Source organism: Pinus tabuliformis, chromosome 8 (assembly GCF_031772625.1).
Source record: "Pinus tabuliformis cultivar Carrire ecotype Pingquan chromosome 8, CPIR1, whole genome shotgun sequence".
Taxonomy (NCBI): Eukaryota; Viridiplantae; Streptophyta; class Pinopsida; order Pinales; family Pinaceae; genus Pinus; species Pinus tabuliformis.
In genome coordinates this window covers 1,436,225,771-1,436,248,577 of record NC_142294.1, presented here as the reverse complement: position 1 = coordinate 1,436,248,577, position 22,807 = coordinate 1,436,225,771, and the positions used below count along the sequence as shown (strand labels likewise).

The 22,807-nt window shown below is 35.2% G+C and overlaps 1 pseudogene; it reads left to right on the top strand.

Annotated features, from left to right (window-relative positions):
- Positions 1-22,210, top strand: part of LOC149241072 (uncharacterized) — a 42,024-nt pseudogene extending 19,814 nt beyond the window's left edge.
- Positions 22,211-22,807: the final 597 nt, after the last annotated feature.

The window sequence follows — 22,807 nt, the reverse complement described above, 5'->3', positions numbered from 1 at the left end:
AGGCTATCTCATCTACAAAATCAATCCATATTAACACAATATATATATGTATATGTTTTTTGGTGTGTATTATATTCTTTCCACGACTAGTTGCACGCGTGGGGGGCTCATTAGGGGGGCGGTTGCCCCCCCTATTCATTGTGTTGGGCACAATAGGAGGGGTCATGGGGGGGCACAGCCCCCCCTGTTTGGGGGTTTCAAGGGGGTGGTAACCCCCCTACATGAGGTCAAGGGTAGCACCCCAGGAAAAAAAATTGGACCCTATATTAGGTGGGCGGAACTACCTATAGTTTTGTGCATGGTTTTTGCACATGGTTTTGGGCATGATGGTTTTCTTCCATGGTATTTTGTAGATCTGGTCATGGGAACTACAGGTATGTTCTAATCCAAGGTTAAAGGATTGGCATTTATGAATGATTCAGAATGTATATATATGTATTGTAACATTGAAAGGAACATAATGAAAAATCAATCTGGTAGTCCCAGTTTTGGGATCCAGGGAAAAATCTTTGTGTATTTGTTTTATATTCTCGTCATTGTTTATTTTCTATTTTTAGAATTCATCTGCAGGTAATTTCTATACAGGGTTAAAACCTACATTTGGTATCAGATTTGTTTCAGCTTCAAGGGGATGCCTTTGCTATTGAGGGGTTTGTCTCGGGCCTGTGGTAGACCTTGTTCAGTGGGATATATGCAGGATCGATTTTTGCAGTGAAAGAATATGGTCAACTGTCGAAAGATAGAGATCGAGAAATTTAATGGTAAGAGTTTTGAGTTGTGGAAGCTCAAGATGGACGATCTGCTGGTCGATAAAATATTAGTGGATCGCAGTATATCTTGGTACTAAACCAACAATAATGTTAGCAGAAGACTTGGCGAAGTTGGATCAGAAGGCAAAGAGCACAATACGGTTGTGTATCTCATATTCAGTATTGTTGAATGTATCAGGGGAAGCTACATCGAAGGATTTGTGGATCAAGTTAGGGACTTTGTACAAATCTAAGTCTCTGGTGAAAAAATTGTTCATGCGAAAAAAGTTGTATAACCTAAGGATGAAGGATGGAGACTCGATGACAGAGCATCTGAACTCCTGTAATACTGTGGTAAGCCAGTTTTTAACTATTGATATAAAAATTTCAAATGAATATAAGTGCATCAATTTGTTGTGTTATCTACCAGATTCATGGGATAATCTAGTTGTTGCAATAGGTAGAAATACAACTATCTTGAAGTTTGATGAAATAGTCTCATCCTTGTTGTCGGAGATGAGACAGAAAAATATGGAGAACCAGAATGGAGATGCCTTGTCTGTACAAGGGCGGTCCCAAAACAGAAACAAAAATAAGTCCTCGAGTGGGAGATCTAAATCTCTAAGAAAACCTGTAAAGGTATGTTGGAAATGCAGAAAGGAAGGGCACTTCAAAAAGGACTATAGATCTAAAGCTCCTCAGAAAGGAAATGGATCTGATGATGCTCCTTCTGTAGAGGTGAAAACCACCTTAGATGAATGTGGGGATGTGTACTTGGCTTCTTCTTCAAGTACACATGTAGATCATGAGGCATGTTTGATTGACTCAGGAGCATCCTTTCACTTCACTCCCCATTAGGGGAATTTTGAAGTCTAAAATGGGTCTCCTAAGGAAATTATAAAATAATAGTGGAAATAATAAAATAATAGTGGAAATAATAAAATAAGATTAGATTACATCATCAAATTTTAGAAGGAAAAAAGAAAAAACTATTTTTTCAACTCGTATTTTCAACTTATCTCCCTATGGGTTTACTCAAATTTTGAGCAACAACACTTGTTGGATGAAAAATTTCATTCCTCATCCAAGGAGTACCCATGTTGCATACTTTTAATGAACCCTGCTACATGAAAAATGATAAATACATGAAAAATGTGATTGCAAACACGTTTTTTCATGTATTTCTCATTTTTCGTGTAGTAGGGTCCATTGAAAGTATGCACCATGGGTATTCCTTGGGTGAGGAATTAAATTTTTCATCCAACGAGTACTCCCACTCAAAATTTGAGTAAAACCTTAGAGAGATAAGTTGAAAATAGGAGTTGAAAAGTAGTTTTATTATTTTATTCTATTTTTAAACCTTTTATGTTTTTACTCCAAAAATGGTGAATCATCCCCCATGGTTAACAACATCATCTTGAATCCTATTGGTTCTTATAAAGTTTATTTTGGTTGTACATTTTTCTTAGGAGGCCCATTTTAGACCTCAAAATTCCCCTAATGGATAGGGAGTGGTTTTGCAAGTATGAGAAATATGATGGTGGTGACGTTTTCTTATGGGATGATAGAAAGGCTAAAATCGTCGAATGCAGAAAATTCAAACTGATTTTGCAAGGTGGAAGGATTAGAACACTTCTGGGTGTTCTGCATATTCCTGCATTGGCCAAAAATCTACTTTTTGTAAGAAAGATAGATGATGTAGGTGTAAAAACAATGCTCGAGAAAGATACCTACAAGATGGTTCGGGGATCACTGGTATTGATGCGAGGAGTTCGTATTGGGACTCTATACAAGCTTCTTGGTAGTATTGTTATTTATTGGTGCAACAACTCTGTGGCTTCTGAAAGTGGAGTAGAAAATCTAGTGTTCTCTGGAGAAAATACCATGCTATGGCATCAAAGGCTTCAACATATGGGAGAGAAGGGCCTTCGAATACTTCATGGTAATGGTATGGTAGAAGGTATGTCTAATTGCTCTCTAGATTTGGATTTCTGTGAACATTGTGTTATATGGGAAGCAGAATCAAGTGATTTTCCCCTTTGGTGCGAAGAGGGTGAAAGGGATATTAGAGCTTGTGCACAGTGACGTGTTTGGACCTATGTCGGTTCCATCACTGGGTAAGTTTGTGTACTATGTATCATTTATATATGAATTCTCAAAGAATACATGGATAAAATTTCCTCGGGAAGAAATATAAATTCTTTGACAAGTTTAAAGAATTTAAGACTGGTGGAACATCAGGCAGAGAAGAAGATAAATGTGTTGAGGACAGATAATGGTGGAGAGTTATGCAAGAAGGAATTTTAAGAGATATGTAAGAAGTGTGGTATAGAACGACAGAAGAATACTCCATACACACCTCAACAAAATGGAGTCGCAGAAAGAATGAATTGGACTTTGATGGAAAAGGCAAGAAGCATGCTCAGTGGTGCTAGGTTAGGACAAGAATTTTGGGCAGAGGCGGTGGAGACTACATGCTACCTGGTTAATAGACCACCTTCATCAACGTTGGAGGATAAGTCTCCACATGAGGTATGGACTAGTAAGAAACCCTCTCTTTCACATTTGAGGGTATTTTGTTGTGATGCATATGTACGTGTTCCAAAGGAGAAAAGAACCAAGTTGGATAATAAATCTGAAAGTTGCATCTTTATTAGGTATAAGGATGGTTTAAAAGGTTATAAGCTTTGGAACCCAGAAACAATGAAGGTTGTATGGAAGCCGAGATGTGGCATTTAGAGAGGTGAAATGCATTATTAAACATGAAGCCCTACCAAAGGAACCTGAGAATATAGAGTTTGAGCTAAAGGAGGAAGAATCAGACTCTACAACAGAACATGAATCAGAAGATTAAGAGCCACAAACTCCAGTTGTGAGAAGATCGGTTCGAGAAAGAAGGCAACTAGAAAGGTATAGTCCATCTTATTTCTATTCAAATTTTTCTTTATCTATTACTGATGATGATCCCAAAATTATCAGGGAGGCAGTATATTCAGAGGATGGAAAACTCTGGAAAGAGGCCATGGTTGATGAAATGGCATCTTTGGACAAAAATGAGGCTTAGGATCTGGTGGATTTGTTGGCTAGAAGGAAACCCATTGAAAGAAAATGGGTGTTTAAGAAGAAGATGAATGCAGAAGGCAAGGTGGAGAAATAAAAGCTCGATTGGTAGAAAAATGTTATTCCCAAGTGTCGAGAATTTATTTTGGTGATTTTTTTCTCTTGTTTCCAAGGTAGATTCTATTGGATTACTTTTATATGTTGTTGTTTCTTTTGATTTTGAGGTAGAACATATGGATGTGAAGACATCATTTCTTCATGGGGATTTGGAAGAAGAGATCTACATGAAGAAACCTGGAGGCTTTGTGGTGAAGGGAAAGAAAGAATAGGTATGCAAGTTAAAAAAGTATTTGTATGGGTTAAAACAATCACCAAGGATGTGGTATCAGAAATTTGATACATATATATGGGGACTTGGCTTCACCAGAAGCATAGTGGATCACTGTGTGTATTTTAAATTAATTGGTGACTATACTATTTATCTGGTCTTGTATGTGGATGATATGTTGCTGATTGGAAATGACAAAGAAATTATTTAGGATTTGAAGACCAAATTTTCCTCCAAATTCGACATGAAGGATATTGGTGTTGCAAACTGTATTTTGGGCATGGAAATTAGACGAGATCGGGAAAAGATGAAGCTCTGGTTAAACCATAGGAAGTATGTCGAGACAATACTACAGAGGTTTAATATGCAGGATAGTAAACTGGTGAAGGTTCCTATTCCTATAGGCGTAAATTTATATGTTGAACAGTGTCCCAAGACACAAGAAGGGGAAGATGACATGTCTCGTGTTCCATATGCAAGCGCAGTTGGTAGCCTGATGTATTCAATGGTCTGTACTAGACACGACATTTCACATCCAGTGGGAGTATTGAGAAGGTTTATGTCAAAACTAGGGAAGGAGTAGTGGACAAAAGTGAAGCGGGTTTTAAGGTATTTGTGTGGCACTAGTGATTATGGTCTGTGCTATCAAGGAAGAATAGGATTGGACAAATTTTTAGACATCCATGGCTTTGTTGATGTAGACTGGGCTCAAGATTTGGATTGGAGAAGATCTACAAGTGGGAATGTATTTAACCTATTTGTAGGAGTAGTTAGTTGGATGAGCAAGAGACAGTCTGCAGTGGCACTTTCAACTACAAAGGCAGAATACATGGCAGCCACTCATGAAATCAAGGAAGCAATTTAGTTGCAGAGATTATGTTCAAGTATGGGGTTAGTACAACGAGCTATAAGGATATACTGTGACAACCAAAGTGCAATTTTCTTCTCAAAGAACCTTGCTTATCATTCAAAGATAAAGCACATTGATGTTCAGTATCACTTTGTGAGGGATATGGTTGAGGACCAAAAGGTGTTGTTGGTAAAGGTGGACATTTTGAAGAATGTTATAGATGTATTGACGAAGTTTGTGAGCACTGAGAAGTTTTTTTGGTGTAGAGAAACAATGGGCATTGCAAGGATGGACCAATGAATAAGCTCTCCTTTGATCCTCTTTGTGGAAAAGAAAACAACAATTGGGAGAATGTTGGATGTGTGTTATATTCTTTCCATGACTAGTCACGCGTGAGGGGCTCACAGGGGGGCGGTATCCCCCCTATTCATTGAAATGGGCGCACCAGGGGAGGCAGCCCACCCTGTCGAGGGGTTTGAGGGGTGCAATATCCCCCCTCCACGCGTTGCCCCAAGAAAATAAATTGGACCCTATATTAGGTGGGCGGACCTACCTATGGTTTTCTTAATGGGTTTTGCACATGGTTTTGAGCATGATAGTTTTTTGCCCATGGTATTTTGTAGATCCGATCAAGGGAACTGTGGTTATGTTCTAATACAGGGTTAATGGATTGGGGTTTATGAATTCTTTAACATGTATATATATGAATTGTAAATTTGAGAGGAACATAATGAAAAATAATCTGGTAGTCCCAATTTTGGGATCCAAGGGAAAATCTCTGTGTATTTGTTTTATATTCTCTTCATTGTTTATTTTTTGTTTTTAGAATTCGTCTACAGGTAATTCCTCTACAGGGTTAAAACACACACACACACACACACAAGATGTATATATATATATATCATGAATGGTAACCATAACCATGACAACGTGCATGTAGCCCATCCAGTCCAAGTATTTGAACCTAGAAGTTATGATACTAATATGTAACCCTCCATCCCATATTTAACCAATTTCACTGACCTGCCACGTTAAACATGAGATGAAGAGTTACTATGACTTGACCTAACCTCCAAGCGTCAGTTATAGAAGTCGGGATGACACTAATAACTTACAAAGATCCCTCAAGGCTTACAGGACACTCAGGGGCTAAAGAACAACCCCAAGTGACCAAACCATAAGTAGAAGCTACTTTTCTTACAATTTAAACCCCAACCACACAAAAAAGTCTGCAAGGGTACAGTTATAGGGCTCTAATTGCATGCATGACTCTGCTTCCATGTGGTTATAGCCATAAACTTCAGGTTCAGAGGGTGTGGTCTCGAAATCTAAACCACAATTCTAGGCCAACCTCCAAACCACTACCTATAACTATTTGAGACTTTCCAGAATCATTATTGACATGAAGATAAAGCTAAAAATTCAAACTCGAATCAAGAACTTTACTTAGATTTCCTAGAAGACACTAGACATTTCGTCAAACACTTAACAAACATGTAAGTTACAGGTCATGAATGCATATTTGATGATAATAGTCTGAGATTCGTCTAAAAATCACCAAAAAGGATTTATGCCCTCTCCACATAGTTGCAACAACACTTATTATTCCATACATCCATCAATCAATCAATAATTAAACGATTCATGACAAGAGCCATAGATGATACACATCATATAACTAGCATATAACTAGAAAATAACCAGCATAGAAACCATGCAAACTCAACCATAATATCACCAACATAATACTACAATTGCTCATTTATCACAATAAGAAAATTTATCATATTGACATAGGAAAATACCAACCAATTCAGGGACTTCCACGTACCACCCGACCATAGATTGGGCTTAACCAAATATCTCTTTCAGCCAATCAACCCTACGTCATATTCCAAGAATGAATGTGGGATCTCATGTAATAAACTAAGATAAAACTAAACCAAGGCTTCCAAAGGACAACTGCCTCAACCCTCAACAAGTGATTCCACCTCACAGTCGGACATCATTAACACCAACTAGATCGATCTCTGCCCAAGTTGTCTAGGGCTCTAGGAACTAGTAATTCAACCCATAGCCTTCGAGGGCTCCAGAATGTTTGTCCAACCTAGCTCCAAGGACTAGTAACTCAAACCACCAAGGGCTCCAGATTTTTTGTCCCAATCTAGGCTCTAGGACTAGTAACTCAACCCAAGTTTGTTCCAACCCACAACCATAAGGAATTATGAGCACAAATCATAAAACAATCATGTGAAAAAAACCCACAACACCATGGCTATCTAGGGAATATAAAGGCAAGGTTAAAGCCACTGTTAATTCAAGTAATCCTCTGTGCCAATGACAATACATAACCAGGAAATCACATGCATATACCATGCATCCAAAAATCAGCAAGGAAATCACACATTCAACCTATAACCTGCAAAGAAATCTAGTTGTAGTCATTGATCCACATGTTCCCTTGCACTTGCCTTCTTTCTTCTATCCAAGTGAAACTAGAGTGATCTAAGTGTGCTCCAAGTATGCTCCAAGTGTGCAAGAGTACGAGAGAATGAGAGAATAGAAGACAACTCCACCCAAAAATTGTCAAAAGGCTCAACCAACTTTTTAAAAGTTGTGAACTAATCCGAAGAAGCCTTTTTATCATTGAGGCCTCTATTTTCTTCATTTTCCTCTATTTTTCCTTCAATTTCCCTCTCATGCAAACATGTCTCTCTTCATCTTCCTTTTCTCCTATTTTCCTTTATTTAATAAATAAAATGTCAATTATTGTCACTTTGCCTTTGCAAATTTCCATAGCTAGTAATTAATCACCAGTGATACACATCACTATATTTTTCCCAACATTCAACTTTTAATACGTGTCCTAGGACCTTGGTCTTATTTTTTTTATATACATAGAAAAGCAACGAGGGGGCTGTTACACCTTTCCAAAATTATTTTTGTGATGAAACATCTATTTTCCCCTTTTAGTTATTTCGAAAACCCAAATCATTCAATGCATGTGAGAGGTTGGTGGGAAAAGACACCTCACATAGTTATTGAAAGCATGGGTTGAGTACAAAATTTTGGAAATTTAACAGTCAACATACATGGGAGAAAATGATATTTGAATAGTAACGAGAGTAACTTTTAAAGTTGGGTAGAGGGGAAGAAAAACATGGGGTGTTAGGAGATAGTAGGTATCCATAGTGGGTATTTATGATAACCTCTTTGAGATATTAAATGCACGAAGAAGTTTTTTTTGGGGGCCTATAAGTGATATTTCTATAGATAAAATTGTAAAAGGTTTAGTAGTATTAATGTTGTGATAATTATAGGTAGCAAGAGTAGTTAGAGTCCTCAACTAAGAGATTTCTTGGATAACCCTTGTTGGAGCCCTAGAGAGAAGTGGGAGAGCCTAAGGGACTATATGGCAGAGAATGGGATCCCATTCCTTGGTTTGTGTGGGTTGAGCAAAAACAAAATAGGTTTATTGAAATTGTTATAGAAGTTATTTTACTAGGTATTAGTTTGTAACTAGACAATATCCATCCATCGGACACATCATTTATTGTGCATTTCTAACCCTAGCCCAAGGGTGATTTACTATTGGGAAAAGTGGAGTAGAAATTCTATGGTTGGGTGGAATGTCCATAATCTATAGCCAATTATATAGTTTTTATAAGATAAGTGTTCTTATGTTTCTTCTTATCTTAATGTTTAGTATGGGGGTTTCTAGTTCAAATCCTATGATCCATTTCGGTAGTAGAGGGTATGTATTTAGTCAAGTTCATTTACTACCCCAAGAAGGTCAGTTAGGTGTCAAGATCGAAGCTGACAGAGAGAAGCCCAAATGGGATTTGATCATCATGAACAAGATTTTCAAGGGCCATAAACTTGTAGCAATGCTGGAAGTTGGAAGGGAATAATAAAACTAGAATCTTAGACAATGAAAGTAAAATAGATGGTGATATGTCTTTACATATTGAAATCAAAAACATGTGGGCATTAGTTGGACTAGATTTATTTTGAGCTGGAAGTGGGCATAAAAGACTAGCAAGGGAAGTAAACTAAGATACCACTGAAGTTATGGAAAAGACCTATGGTTTAAAGAAACAACAATAAATTGAAGTCAAACATAATCGAGAGAATTTGCAGCAAGAATTTTTGAAGAACAAATTGTGAGAATTGGTGACATAGCACATAGGTGGAAATAAACAGTGCTAAAGGCTTTGAAGAATGAGCATAAATGCAACAACATCCCAATAAATGAATAGGGTTGTTGGGATGGTAGACAAAGTCAAGGGTGATGCCTAAGAAATAGAAGGTTATATAAGGGGTGAGTGTGTCTTTGTTATTAGAACAGAGGGCTCAACCCTACAGAACACACGAGGAGGAAAAGTGCAACAAGTATGTCACCCGTAACATTGATTTGCATCATGCATGGAAGAGGAACAATGCCTCTCATAATATCTTCTTCAAAAAAAAAATTGATGTTGAATATCAAGATAATAGGGATAAACTTCAACTAAAATTTGAAAATGATGGATTAGTTGGCTATGTAGCATTGAAGAACAAAGTAGAACTTTATGCAAAACTTATGTGTGGAGAGCTTCCAAATGATGAAGGAAATGAGAAATGTTGTGTGTATTTCCTTCGGAAGGGTACTTTAGAGGATGACATTGAAGCATTGAAAGGTCTATATTTGAGGGTTTTAGAACCTCACGATGAAGATCAATTCACATTTGGTTGGTTATAGATGACAATGATGACAACATGGTAGTGAACAAGAATTTCTAAAGTTGAATCATGGAGAAGCTACAAAGAGAATCATAATTGTGCATGGTGTGAATTCGATCCCCCAATTCAAAGAAGATATGGATCCAAGATTTAAATCTTAAATATGATAAGTTGAACATCAATTGAGGGCTACAGAAGGTATCATAGCATATTTCTATTTCAATGAAAATTTGTTAGAATCTTTGGGAAGTAAAGTAAATTGTGTGCTTGAATTTATTTAGAGTTTGTAAAAAATACATATTGAGCCTAATCAACTTAATATGTGCATGGTTGTTATAATTGAATACTCTAACAATTGTCTAAAGTATGGAACTCTGAGATGAAGATTGAACTAATATGCAAACAAAGATGCCAAAGATGAAACAATGAGATTCCTATTATGTGAACCACTGTGGAAGAATATGGTAATCTTGTCACTATGTCTTTTATCTCTTTTTGATAATTTGCAGTGTTGTAATCATTCATGAATCTAGATAGTAGAGAAGTGGCGTAGCCAGATGGGAGTTATACTTATATGTTTTACTCCTTGAACTGGTTTTTAAATGTTCCACTATAAGTCCTGAATGGAAGGTGCAAAAAATGCAAGATTGAGTTAGATAAATCCCATATCTAAACTAGTTTACTAGTTAATTAACAAGTACAGTGGATGGCACACATGTATCTTCATAGATGGAAGTAGGTCCATGGGATGACTAGTTACTCAATCTTCATGGTCAATTGATGTTAGGCCCTGGAGTATAATAAGTTCTAATTCAATCTAAGGTATCAGTGGTATGAATGATTTATAGCTAGTACGTTATGACAATTCTTTAGGTGAAGGAAGGAGCATGGACACTTTTTGGAGGTGGAAGTGAGTTGCATTGTTCTTTCCTAAGAAAACCAAGTGTTGATTGCAAGTTGATTTTTTGGGAGTGAAATGACAAATTTGCAATGAGGACAAAGAGGTATTGGATACAACAGAGAGATATTTAGATCTTGGCCCAATAAAAGTAGGTGATAGTGTTTATGGAAGCATTATGGCTTCAAAGGATATTACTTGTGGCAACCATAGAGATTAGATGATGACGAACAAACAAGGGAAAATTGTTTGAGTTGAATAATAACACACATGAACATATTGTAATGTGAAGATATTCTCTACCATTTAATTTAAAGAATTTAAAGATTGCACCTCATAGATGCTCTAGTAGCTTTGATCTGTCATTCTTGCGATTCTTATTGCAATTTATATTTATCTGTTACTCAAATGCAAATTCCTCTGCTATTTTGACGCGAATTCTTGTAGGCATTTAGATCCACGGCTGTTAAAAGTTTAACTTTTGTTCAAGTGCTCTAATTTTATAATTTCGTCACTAGAGTTATACTATATACAATTCTTATTGCTATTTTCATATCTTAGTTAGATGCAAATTCTCATATACTTCATATTCATAATTCTTATGGGCATTTCGATCCACGGCATTTAAAAAGCCTTCTAATTTTGTTCAACCGCTATAATTTTATAATTTCATCTCTAGGATTGAAGGCCATGAACATTTTGTTAAAGGCCGATGAATCTTAGAGATATTTATAGAAGAAGTTTGGTGAGTTAAATTATATATATATAAATTATGGTTAAGTCTTAGAGATATTTATAGAAGAAGTTCAGTGAGTTAAATTAGATATAAATATATATATATAATTATATAATGGTTAAGTTATATATATATATATATATATTATTTTATTCTAATAATAATAATAATAGAAAAATAGAATCTTATTTTTTATTAAAAAGAATTAATTGATTAAATTTTTAATAAATTGTTTCATTTAACAATTATGTGGATTAAGTTTTAAAAAATATGTTGTAACTAGCTTATGTATGGTGATATTTTTGAAATAGTTGTATCTAGTGTAATAGTGGTAACAAATTTTCAAAGTTAAATATTTTTCAAAAATTATTATTCCATTTACAAATAAAAATAATAAAAAATTTAATTGCAAATAAGATAATAATTAGACAAAAATTTCAAACATTAAAACTTATCGTGATCAAAAATCTATACATAATAATAAAATATCTTTAATTTGCTCCATTTTAAAACCACTCAAATCTTCATAAATCCAATTAGAATAAAGATATATGAAAATTTTGACTTTTCATATCACCATGTCACTTGAAAAAAAAAATTGTTACAAAATTATGCAACTCTTATAAAAATAAAACCTGAACAAAAATAAAAGAATAATAAATATTTCATTATGTAATAATTTTTCTTATATTATTTTGTTTTCATCATTTTAAAATAATGAAAAAAAAACTCACAACTTTTATCAAAATTTGATAAGAATTATTTTGAATTAACAAAGTTACATAATATTATAAAATTAAGATGAAATCGTGGTGCTTTAAAGATCTAAATCCATTTTTCAATTAAAAATAATGATTTTAATAAAAATCTAAATTTATAATTTAAATAATAAAAAAATCACCTAAAAAATTCATATAATAAAATGTATTTCATTATAATTATAATGATCACATGCATTAAAAATAATGGCATACATTAAAAATTCAAGTTATGAAAGCAAATTTTAAATTTAATATTTTTATATTCTTATTATCTTAGTAAGTTAATCTCATTTTTGTAAATTATTCCGCTTTTTATATTAGTATTGTAAGAAAAATTATTACAACCATAATTATCTAAAGCCTTTCATAAAATAAGTCGGGCCTTAAACCGCTTTCAAAGTTATATCACTACATCTACCTTACATAAAGAGGTTAAATACGTCAAATGCATCAAAGTAAGGCAGAGAAATCATTAAAACGAGAAAATAAAACCTAAACACAGACTAGTATATAGTATGATCATATTGGGGGTGGAGAAAAAGGGCCTAGCTAGCCCCCCAGTTTTTTGTTCTTTGGCTTTTCCCATCATCGTCTCTGGTCCCAGATCGTCTTTAATGATTATCAGAGTTGCACAACAATATATATATATTAAAGATATCCAAAATTGTAAGGTTATGTATGGGAAAATTAAATCTCATTTCCTATACTAGTTAGTGCAACAAGTGCTTCTCTAGACTTGTGATCAGAGCAACTGCAATCACCCTTCACGTGACTCTCTCAGGTGTTTAATTTAATCCTTGACGCGTATACCCTATGTTGGATAAATTTTCATGTTGTAGGAAGGCATATGGAACTAGGATATAGTGAGTATGCTAACAGACATGTTTATCGTGGAAGCGAAGCAGCTAGAGAATGCATTCCAGTTGTCTCTTTTATGCAACCATGGAATCATGTCATATCATACACCGCATATCTAAAATCATCACCAGAGCGTAGTGTATGCAACCTGGAAATGTTGGGCCTTGAATTGTCCCCAACGCAGTCACTGATCCTAGTTGTGGACGTGAATGTTAACTTAAACCATCAGCTACTCTGATGAGGGCTTTGGGTTAGAATCTATAGGCAAGATACAAACATAGAAGCTCGGAACATTACAGAGATGAGAACATCGTAGCCACACCAGACTTCGGGCAAGTTAAGAGTTTTGAGTTCAAATCCATATCCAAGTTATGGATGTAGAAGACCAAAACGTTGCAGAGATGAGGATTTCATAATAGTGCTATGGGTTTTAGCACCACGATCCAATTTTTGACACTCTTCAACAAACCATAATAAAAAAACTAATTAGTATAAAAGGAAGGGAGCAAAGTGTAAAATCTATTGTCAATAATATAATCCGATTGTACCTTGTGAGCCTTCAAATTCTGTTATGCTAACCAAGCGACATCTGTAAATAGAAAGCTCTGAGAGCATCCAAGAATTTCTTTCCTGCAGAAAGCGTAGAATGTGGCGAGCTAGCCTAGCAAGATGACAATGAACTTTGCTGCAAAGTATTCATCGTCCTTGGCGATAATATTGGTTTCCTCGCAAATTTTAGCATCAACATCAATCATGGGATGTAAATCATATCATTGCAAATCAGATCATCTGTAGCGACTTAAGGTAATCATTTTCCAAATCTGAGCTTCGACATCAATCATGGGATGTAAATCATATCATTGCAAATCAGATCATTTGCAGCGACTTAAGGTAATCCTTTTCCTTCCTTCCCGATAAAGGTGCCTAGTCTCTCCTTGGCCTTCAATTGGGTGGAGTTTATTAGTGACTCTATATTCATTGAAATCTCAATATGTTTTAAAGATTTTGGAATATTTTGAAATTTTGATAAATATGAATAAAGCTAAACCTAAGTTATATACTAGATTTTCAATGGTTCTATATTCATTACCATCTCAGTTTATTTTAAATATTTTGGAATATTTTGAAAATCTAATAAATATAAATAAAGTTAAACTAAGTTATATATTAGATTTTCGAAATATTCCAAAACCTATCTTTAAAATACTTAAACAATACATATCTGTTTACTAAATGATAATCGATATATATTTACAAATGTAGGGGAACCCTAACATGTCACTCCAATTCCCTCTGCATCCGTAGATCATTATAACAATAACAATGATGATGAACATGTTATTTTCCCCAACTTTCAATAATCCTAGTGCTCAAAGTCATCTCTCTATCATTATAACAGTAACAATGATGATGAATGTGTTGTTTTCACCGATTTTCAATGATCTCGGTGCTCAAAGCCATCTGTAGATCATTATAACGATAACAATGATGATGAACGTGTTGTTTTCACCTACTTTCAATTATCCCAGTGCTCATGCTTTGACTAGTTATATTGCCAATGAAGATCCTAAGTGTGTGCTCCCATGAAGTCTCTGTTGCCACTAGTCACTCATGATTCTTATTTGTTGTAATGTCGTTCAACAGATGCAAAAGGAAGCCATCCCCGCTAGCGAATTTGTGACTCTGCAGCCAATAGGCAGTATGTTTGACCCTCCTACCCTTAAACCCAAATTCATGGTCAACCTCCTAAACATTACTTTATCTCGGGTAAGTTTAGTGCAAGCCTCCCCTACTAGTAAGCCCTGTCTAATACACCCATGCCTCTATGCACTTGGTTGTTGCAATCTATACTCTCTATACTTTTATTGTATGTCTTTCCTTTAATATAACATGTTGTAATTGTCAATTTGTGTAGTCTAAGTGGTTAGCGAAAGTTGTATCCTCTTACTTATATTCGAATCATAATCAATAATATATTTATTTAAACACTGAACCAATTGTTGTATGTTCATAAATTGAGTAGAGTTAGCCCAATATGAATGTTGCACTACTTATGTATGAACTCTTCATACTAAAGCTATTTAGTAGCCCATGTGCTTGAAAGCACCCAACGGCCCTCACCCTCCATATGACAAAGACCATGGTAATAATAATCTTTCAATATTCCTAGTACAGGGTGATTGAAGGCATGAGAGGACGTAAAACACACATTTCCAAATGAAGGACAATTTTCACATCTAGACGATTAACATTTGAACTGTTTTTTTAAAGTAGCAATAATGGAACAAAGTATTTGTCATGGAGTTTTGTTTTTCTAGGACAGAACGATTATCATAAAAGTAATAGATGCTTTAATGAAGAAGGGTGTTAAACCTATCTTTGGTCTTTATTCCAACGCTTTAAGATGGATCTTAGCACCCCTTTGCCTTAGTGTACATGTAAGTTGTGGTTATTATAAAGTATAGTTAGTTCAACTATGTTAACGATTATCATAAAGGTAATAGATGCTTTAATGTAGAAGGGTGTTAAACCTATCCTTGGTCTTTAGCTCCAACGCTTTAAGATGGATCTTAGCACCCTTTTTCCCTAGTGTACATGTAAGTTGTGGTTATTATAAAGTATAGTTAGTTCAACTAGCATGTTTGTTTATGTCTTTCTATTGCTAATTATGAGTACTATGTTGCTTCATTCCAATTCTCATGGCAAGGCCTCTTTAAGGTGTACCAAAACCAAAAATGTTGATGCTCCTACAATCGATGATTTTCATTGCTCTATCTTGATTAATATTAATCAAAGGTTGTATTTGATTGAGAACTCAATTAAACAAGAACAAGTCTCCAGCTCTTGCATGGGGGCATTATCCTTTCAAATCCTCTCGGTGACTCTCGTGACAACCTCAGTTATATTTCAAACATCATCATTGAATGTGGATCATGTTCCACTCTAGTTATAAGTTTTAGTCATGAATTCAATTTCTACTCTTAGTAAATTTTGGTTTCTTCAAATTTTGAATTCACCATGGTTATCCACTCCAAAGAGGGTTTGGTTTTCTCCATAGAAACCTCAAATGTTATTTGTATATCCTTGAGGTTATGGCTCTTCACATGCTAGTCTAGTGTTACTTCCTCATGGTTTCTATGTAAACTTACAACTAACTATAGTTAGCTCATAAAAAATTGAAGAGTTGAAAAAACTAACTCTAATCCAAATAACCTATATATAAAATCTCTCCTATACTTTGAGAGAAACATTAAAACATTTCAATAATATTATTGCAAACTCACCTCATCCAATACTTTTCATAATTTTAGATAAAACTTTCAATATATGACCATTCTCTCATATTCAATTATCTTTAAAAAAATTATAATTAATTTATCTGTTTACATGTAAAATCTTCACTTTATACCACCTTTAGTATCTTAAAAACATGGTGAACATATTTCATAAGTGGGCCTAATGGTTAAGAGCATGTGTTTCCTCCTAAGAGGTCACAAGTTCAAACCCAGAGGTAGGTAGAGTATGTATGCCTTCGTAGACTTAGCAGTCAAATCGTTGCACGAAGGTGGGTCCCTTGTCCCACAAACAAGGGGGTCTCATACACCAATTTGGTGTCTGGCTTGACTGTGACCTTAAAAATAGATATTATTATTTTATTATTATCATGAACCTCTACCAACTTTCAATTTATCCTTAAATGTCTACATATGTTTACTAAGCTTCATATTATCTGCAGATAACAAATTCAAGACGCTGAATATCTTTCACGACCATCCAACAACTTTGTGCTTATCCTTAAATGTCTAGATAAGTTGACTAAGCCTAATATTATCCACATATCGGAGCTTATCTTAAATGTGTAGATAAGTTGACTAAACGTCATCTTATCCACAATAACAAATTCAATTCGTTGGCCATTAATATTCGGTACCATAATGTGAAAATATTTTTATTGCAATGGATAACGTTTTAGGTTTCTTTGCAATTTAATATATAAATGAAATATAAAATTTGAAAATGAGTTTAATGTTTCCTTTCTTTTATTTTAATGGCGATAATTTTTTACATTTGCGTTAATAAATTGAATAACGTTAAAGAAATATATTATAATCGTTTCCAATAGGATTGAAATAATGTATTATAATTTTTTTAATTATTAAATATTTTAATTGTAACTAATTTTTCCATAATTATGAATTTATTATTATTATTTATAAAATTAAAATTATTATAATTAAAATAAAATTTGAAAAGTTTATTTTGGGTTAATGAAAAAGTGGATTCGTAGGATGGATAGTAAAGCAGTGCAATTTGTAGATTAGTTAGCAAAGAAAACTTTGAAAGAGTTTAACTTTTATAGTTTTTTGTCGAACTGAGCCCAACAAAAACCTAGCAAGGGGTTTTTGACTGTTCTTAAGCCATTGGAGACATAATATTCATATTATGAGCACTATAAATCCATGTAAACACAAATTTGAGCACTTAATGAAAGAGGCCCAAAATTATAAGCTAGACCAAGAGATGTAGCCCACGAGAGGGGTGAACTCTCATTTTTGTTGTTATGTGTTTATGATATGGTATATTGTCTATGTTATTGTTGTTAACTAAGTTTAAAAATCATTATTTTATGTTTTTTGTAAAGTGATCCATTACCCAAAATACATGAAAAAAAAAATAAAAATTTACCTGCAATTTTTCCATCACCTTCAAGTTTTCATTTTGGTATCAGAGCTCAAGGTTATTTTGAAGGTTTTATTTTATTTGCAATTGTTTTTTGTTGCTTTCAAGGTTGAAGCTTAAAAGAGGACAAGGAGAAATTGTGGAACCAAGATCTCAAATTGTTTAAAGGAGAACACTCATACCTCAAGCTTCACTAGTCATGGCACATGAAGAAGGTCCTAAAGGGATGTCTGAAGATGAAAGAACTTTTAAAAAATCTTTCTTTGAAATATCTAAAATGGTAAAAGTTCTTTATGAAGAGAGGAACTCAAGGTTGCAAGGGGAAAGCTCAAATTCTTCAAAAGGAGATGGAGGAAAAGGAGACAAACCTCTAAAAGGGAATGGAGGAAATGGTGACAAGCCACCACCTTCACCTCCATCCTCATCCTCATCATCTTCTACTTCTTCTACCCTTTCACAAACACCTCCAAATTCTCCAAAAAGACGTGGTAAAACTCCTTTGTTAAAGCTTGACATAAATTTTGAATTAACTATGTATGATGGAGAGGTAAATGTTAAGAAATTATATAATTGGATTCGTCAAATTGAAGTGTATTGTATGATACAAAGAATCAAGGATGATGAGACCAAAATTCAGCATGCTTCTCTTGAGTTTTGGTGGGAGGCCAAAACTCAAGAGAAGATGAAGAAACATGGTAAGGTTTTATCCACTTGGAATGATTTTGTTGTTGAAATAAGAAGGCAATTTTATCCATTAGCACACATCCAAAAATCTATAATGGATTGGAAAAACTTTAGGCAAGCTAAGGGTCAAAATGTGCAAAGTTATACTCAAGAATTTAGAAAAAGAGCTTTGATTTTGGGTATATATTTGTCCTCCCAAGATAATCTATTGAAATACATTGGAGGATTACATAGTTATTTGAGACACATTATTCTCATATTTAACACTACAAAACTAGATGAAATTTGTGTGTAAGAAACTCATTTAGAAGCAAGAGGGAAGAATGTTTTTGAAGAAACTAGCAAGAAGTCATTTAAGAATGGAGAAAAATGAAAAGGTAAGTTCAAAGGCAAGGATAAAGAGAATTCTTTAGTCAAGAAGGAGGGATAAAAACTCACGTGTACGCACTATTCAAAAGAAGACCATGATGAATACCATTGTTGGAAACTTCATCTTGAAATGAGACCCAAAAATTTTAATAACAAGGAGAAAGAAAAGATTGTTGCAACTACAAAACAAGATCTAAGATCTAATTCTAGAGATGAAACAAAAATCATAGCCATGGGATTGAAATATGAGGATTCAATTGCAATTACTAGTTCTTCTAGAAAACCCATTGAAACTCAAAATGAAAGAGAAATAATAGAGATTTTCTATATAAGATTCATCACAAAACATAACAAAGTAGATACTTTGTTTGATAATGGATCACAAGAAAACCTCATTTCAAAAGACATTGTCAAGAAACTAAATTTGGAAACCATTTCTCATCCTAAACCTTATCCCTTTGGGTTTGGTATGTGACAATATTTGCCATCACTGCAAATTTTATTGATGAGGTATAACTTAATGCCGTACCACTTTACATTTTTGGGATTGTTTTGGGAAGCCCATACTTATATGACAGGAAAGCCATCTTTCATCGCCATGAGAACAAGTAGCATTTGTTTAAAAATGAGATTGATTATATTGTTAAAGCACATAGCAAGAATTTTAATTTATCACTTGTGAATGCTAGACAAATGAAGTGGTTTGTAAATGCTAGTCATAATTTTGCATTGTTTAATCATGATTAAACATAAAGATGTTGATGAATCCGAAGCCTTCTAAGAATGTGATGCAACCTTAAAATCTAATTTAGTTAAAGTTGTTAACCCATGTGATAAGATGTTTCAACAATCTAACGTGTTTCCTCCCAAAAGAGGAAAGAAACATGAAGTTCATTTGCAGCAAGATGCATCACTTTTGAACATTGGTTTGAACAAGATTCCAGTGTTAGAGAATGCAGGCATAAGGAAGCAGATGCAAGAGCTACTTGACAAAGGGGGCATTAGTTCTAATACATATTTTTGTGGCTCTCCTAATGTTTTGGCTTTGAGGAAGAATGTTGCATGGCGATGGCAATCACATTTGGTGAAGGGTCAAGCCAAGTACAAGCCTAAACATGGTAAGCATCGTTTTGACCATAGTTTTCAGGTTGGAGATGAAGTAAGGCTTTGCATCAGCAAAGAAAAGGTTCAAGGTAAAAAGAAAATGAAATTAGGTATGCCTCCTTTGGTTGAACACACAAGAGAGAATGTTTAGATTCTTTCAAGAGAACTTTTCTCCTCTAAAAAACTTGAATAATTGCAGCAAGATCTTATCCTTGTCAGAGAAACAAGAACTTCAAGAAGGAACGTGAGGCACCTTCATAAGGGGCTCAAAGGTACAAAATAAGGCAAAGCCAAATGAATTGAAAAAGGAAGGGTGAGGGAATTGTACCCTCATTTGTTTGTTGACTGAAAATAGTCTTTTGGAGGTCCAAAAGCTTCTAGTTGGGAAAGTGATCCAGGGGATCAGTAAAGTACTCAAAATTAAAAGTGTTCAAAAGTGCTTGAAACTTGTACCAGAGCATAGATATCGACGACTCCAACACAACTTGAATTTCTCAAAATCGATATTGTATGCTATCGATATCGCATTCTGATCATTTTCCCAAATAGGTAAAACATTTGAAGGTTGGATCTAGGACTGTTGACTAGGCAATTCATACTCTGACTGGACAGGCTGATTGTACAATTTGGGCCAATGGAAGGTTGCCACTTCGCCTCTTTGTATTTGGTCAAATTTACTACGCATTTGATTGGTTGAATGAGGTTATGAGTTGGACTAATGGTGGGATGCCACGTGGCCAAGTAATGGGCTGTCAAGTGGCACCCAGGGTTCACTAAAATTATGTTATGGATGAATAGGCCTCCAGGTGAGTCAAACGCATGACCTATGGAGCAGCATTGTAGCACCTTACCGCTAGGGCGCATGGTAGTTCTTAACTACCATAGTTTTGAATTGGTATTTAAAGTTTATGTCGTTTGATGTTGGGGGACGAGGTCGGGGCTAAACCCTGACCCCCGGTCACCCACGCCCACGAGACTACAGGTAGGGGAGCTAAGGGCTCGAGCTTAAGCCTAGCCCAAGGTTCTGGAACCTGCGATAATAAACCATCAAACCAATGCCAACAGACAGAAGCACCAATAGTAGTGAGGGGGCAGAAGTTTGCGGACTAGCCCTGGATCACATAGAGAGCATGTAACCACAGTCTAGGATTTGGGAGCTAATAGTTTGGGGGCTTAGGACAAGGCACCAAGTTGAGGTCCCATGGCCTACTATATGCCCACACACCAAAGTTAAATGGATCAGAATAGTCAGGGGCAAAGTTTTGGGACCAGCCCACGGTCACTACGAGGCATGGAACCATGGCGGATCACTGCGGAGGGCTCGGATTTCAGGCACTAAAACTTAAGGAATGACCTCGATTTCAAGGGACCCACAGAACCAAACGTCGAAGATCCAAGGGGCTATGCTGATGGGAGCAGGTGGTTAACCCCAGGCCCTGGGCACATGGCCCCATGTAGCCCTGTTTTTCTGCCTACAAGCCTTGCTGGGAAATTAAAGTAAGCGACATTTTGGACTCAATTTGGCGCGAATCTCACCGACGCCGAGCGAAATTGTCACTCGACGAGCCCAAAAAAGGTGGATTCGTAGGATGGATAATAAAGCAGTGCAGTTTGGAGATCATTTAGTAGAGAAAAATTTGAGAGAGCATAACTTCTTCAATTTTTGGCCAAATTGAGCCCAACAAAGGCCCAGCTAGGGGTTTTTTACTGTTCTAAAATCATTGGAGACCTAATATTTACATTTTGAACACTATAAATCCATGTAAACATAAATTTAAGAACTTAATGAAAGAGGCCCAACATTGGAAGTTGTCTAAGAGATGTAGCCCAGGAGAGGGGTGAACTCCTTTATGATTTTTGTTCTTATCTGTTTCTAATATGGTATATTTTCTATGTTATTATTGTTAACTAAGTTTAAAAATCATTATTTTATGTGTTTTGTAAAGTGATCCATTACCCAAAATACACAAATCTTTACTTGCAATTTTTCCATCACCTTCAAGTTTGCATAACATGTCAACTACTCCAAGAAGGTTGAGTTAGATGTCGAGATCAAATTTGACAAAGAGAGAAGCCCAAATGGGATTTTATCATCAGGAATAAGTTTTCTGAGGGCAAGAAACTTGTAGAAACGTTGGAGGTTGGAAGGGAATAATAAAACCAAAATCTTAGACAATGAAAGTAAAATAGATGATGATATGTCTTTACATATTGAAATGAAAAACATGTGGGCATCGATTAGACTAGATTTCTTCTGATCTGGAAGTGGGCATAAGAGACTAGTAAGAGAAGTAAACTAAGATACCATTGAAGCTATGAAAAAGGCCAATGGTTTAAAGAAACAAGAATAAATTCAAGTTAAAAAGAATCAAGAGAAATTACAACAAGAATTTTTGAAGAACGAATTGTGATGATTGGAGACAGAACACATAGGTTGAAATAAAGGGTGCTAAAGGCTTTGAAGAATTAGCATAAATGCAATAGCATCCCCAATAAAAGAATTGGGTGTAACACCCTCCTCCCACGTTTACCTAAGCTAACTGTTCCACCAGGGTAAACATGTGACAAAGAGTTACTATGATATGATTCAACTCCCTAACTGTAGTGAAGGAAGTGGAACTGTTATAGCTCCAAATCTCACTCTTATGGTTTGTGATGCTGCACTCATGGCCTAGGGCAACCCATCCTTCCAGACCTGGTCCTAAAATTTAAAAAACAGTGTTTTATCCCTTATACGCGATATTGCCTTGAGTTAAATGCGTGTACACGCGGGTCTGTGTATACCCAACCCGCGTGTATGTATTAAAACACTTAAAAAAATAAATAATTCCTTATTTTCGGGCGAAGATCGCGGGTTTTACCTGCTGATCACCTGTTAGTGCCCGTGGCCCAACTGTTCCCAACCAACTCCTAACTAAAAAACTACTTTGGAGATGGTATAAAAAGACATCAAATGGAAGGCCTAAGAGAGAGAGAAAAGAAGAGCAAGATTATTATGCTGAGATTTT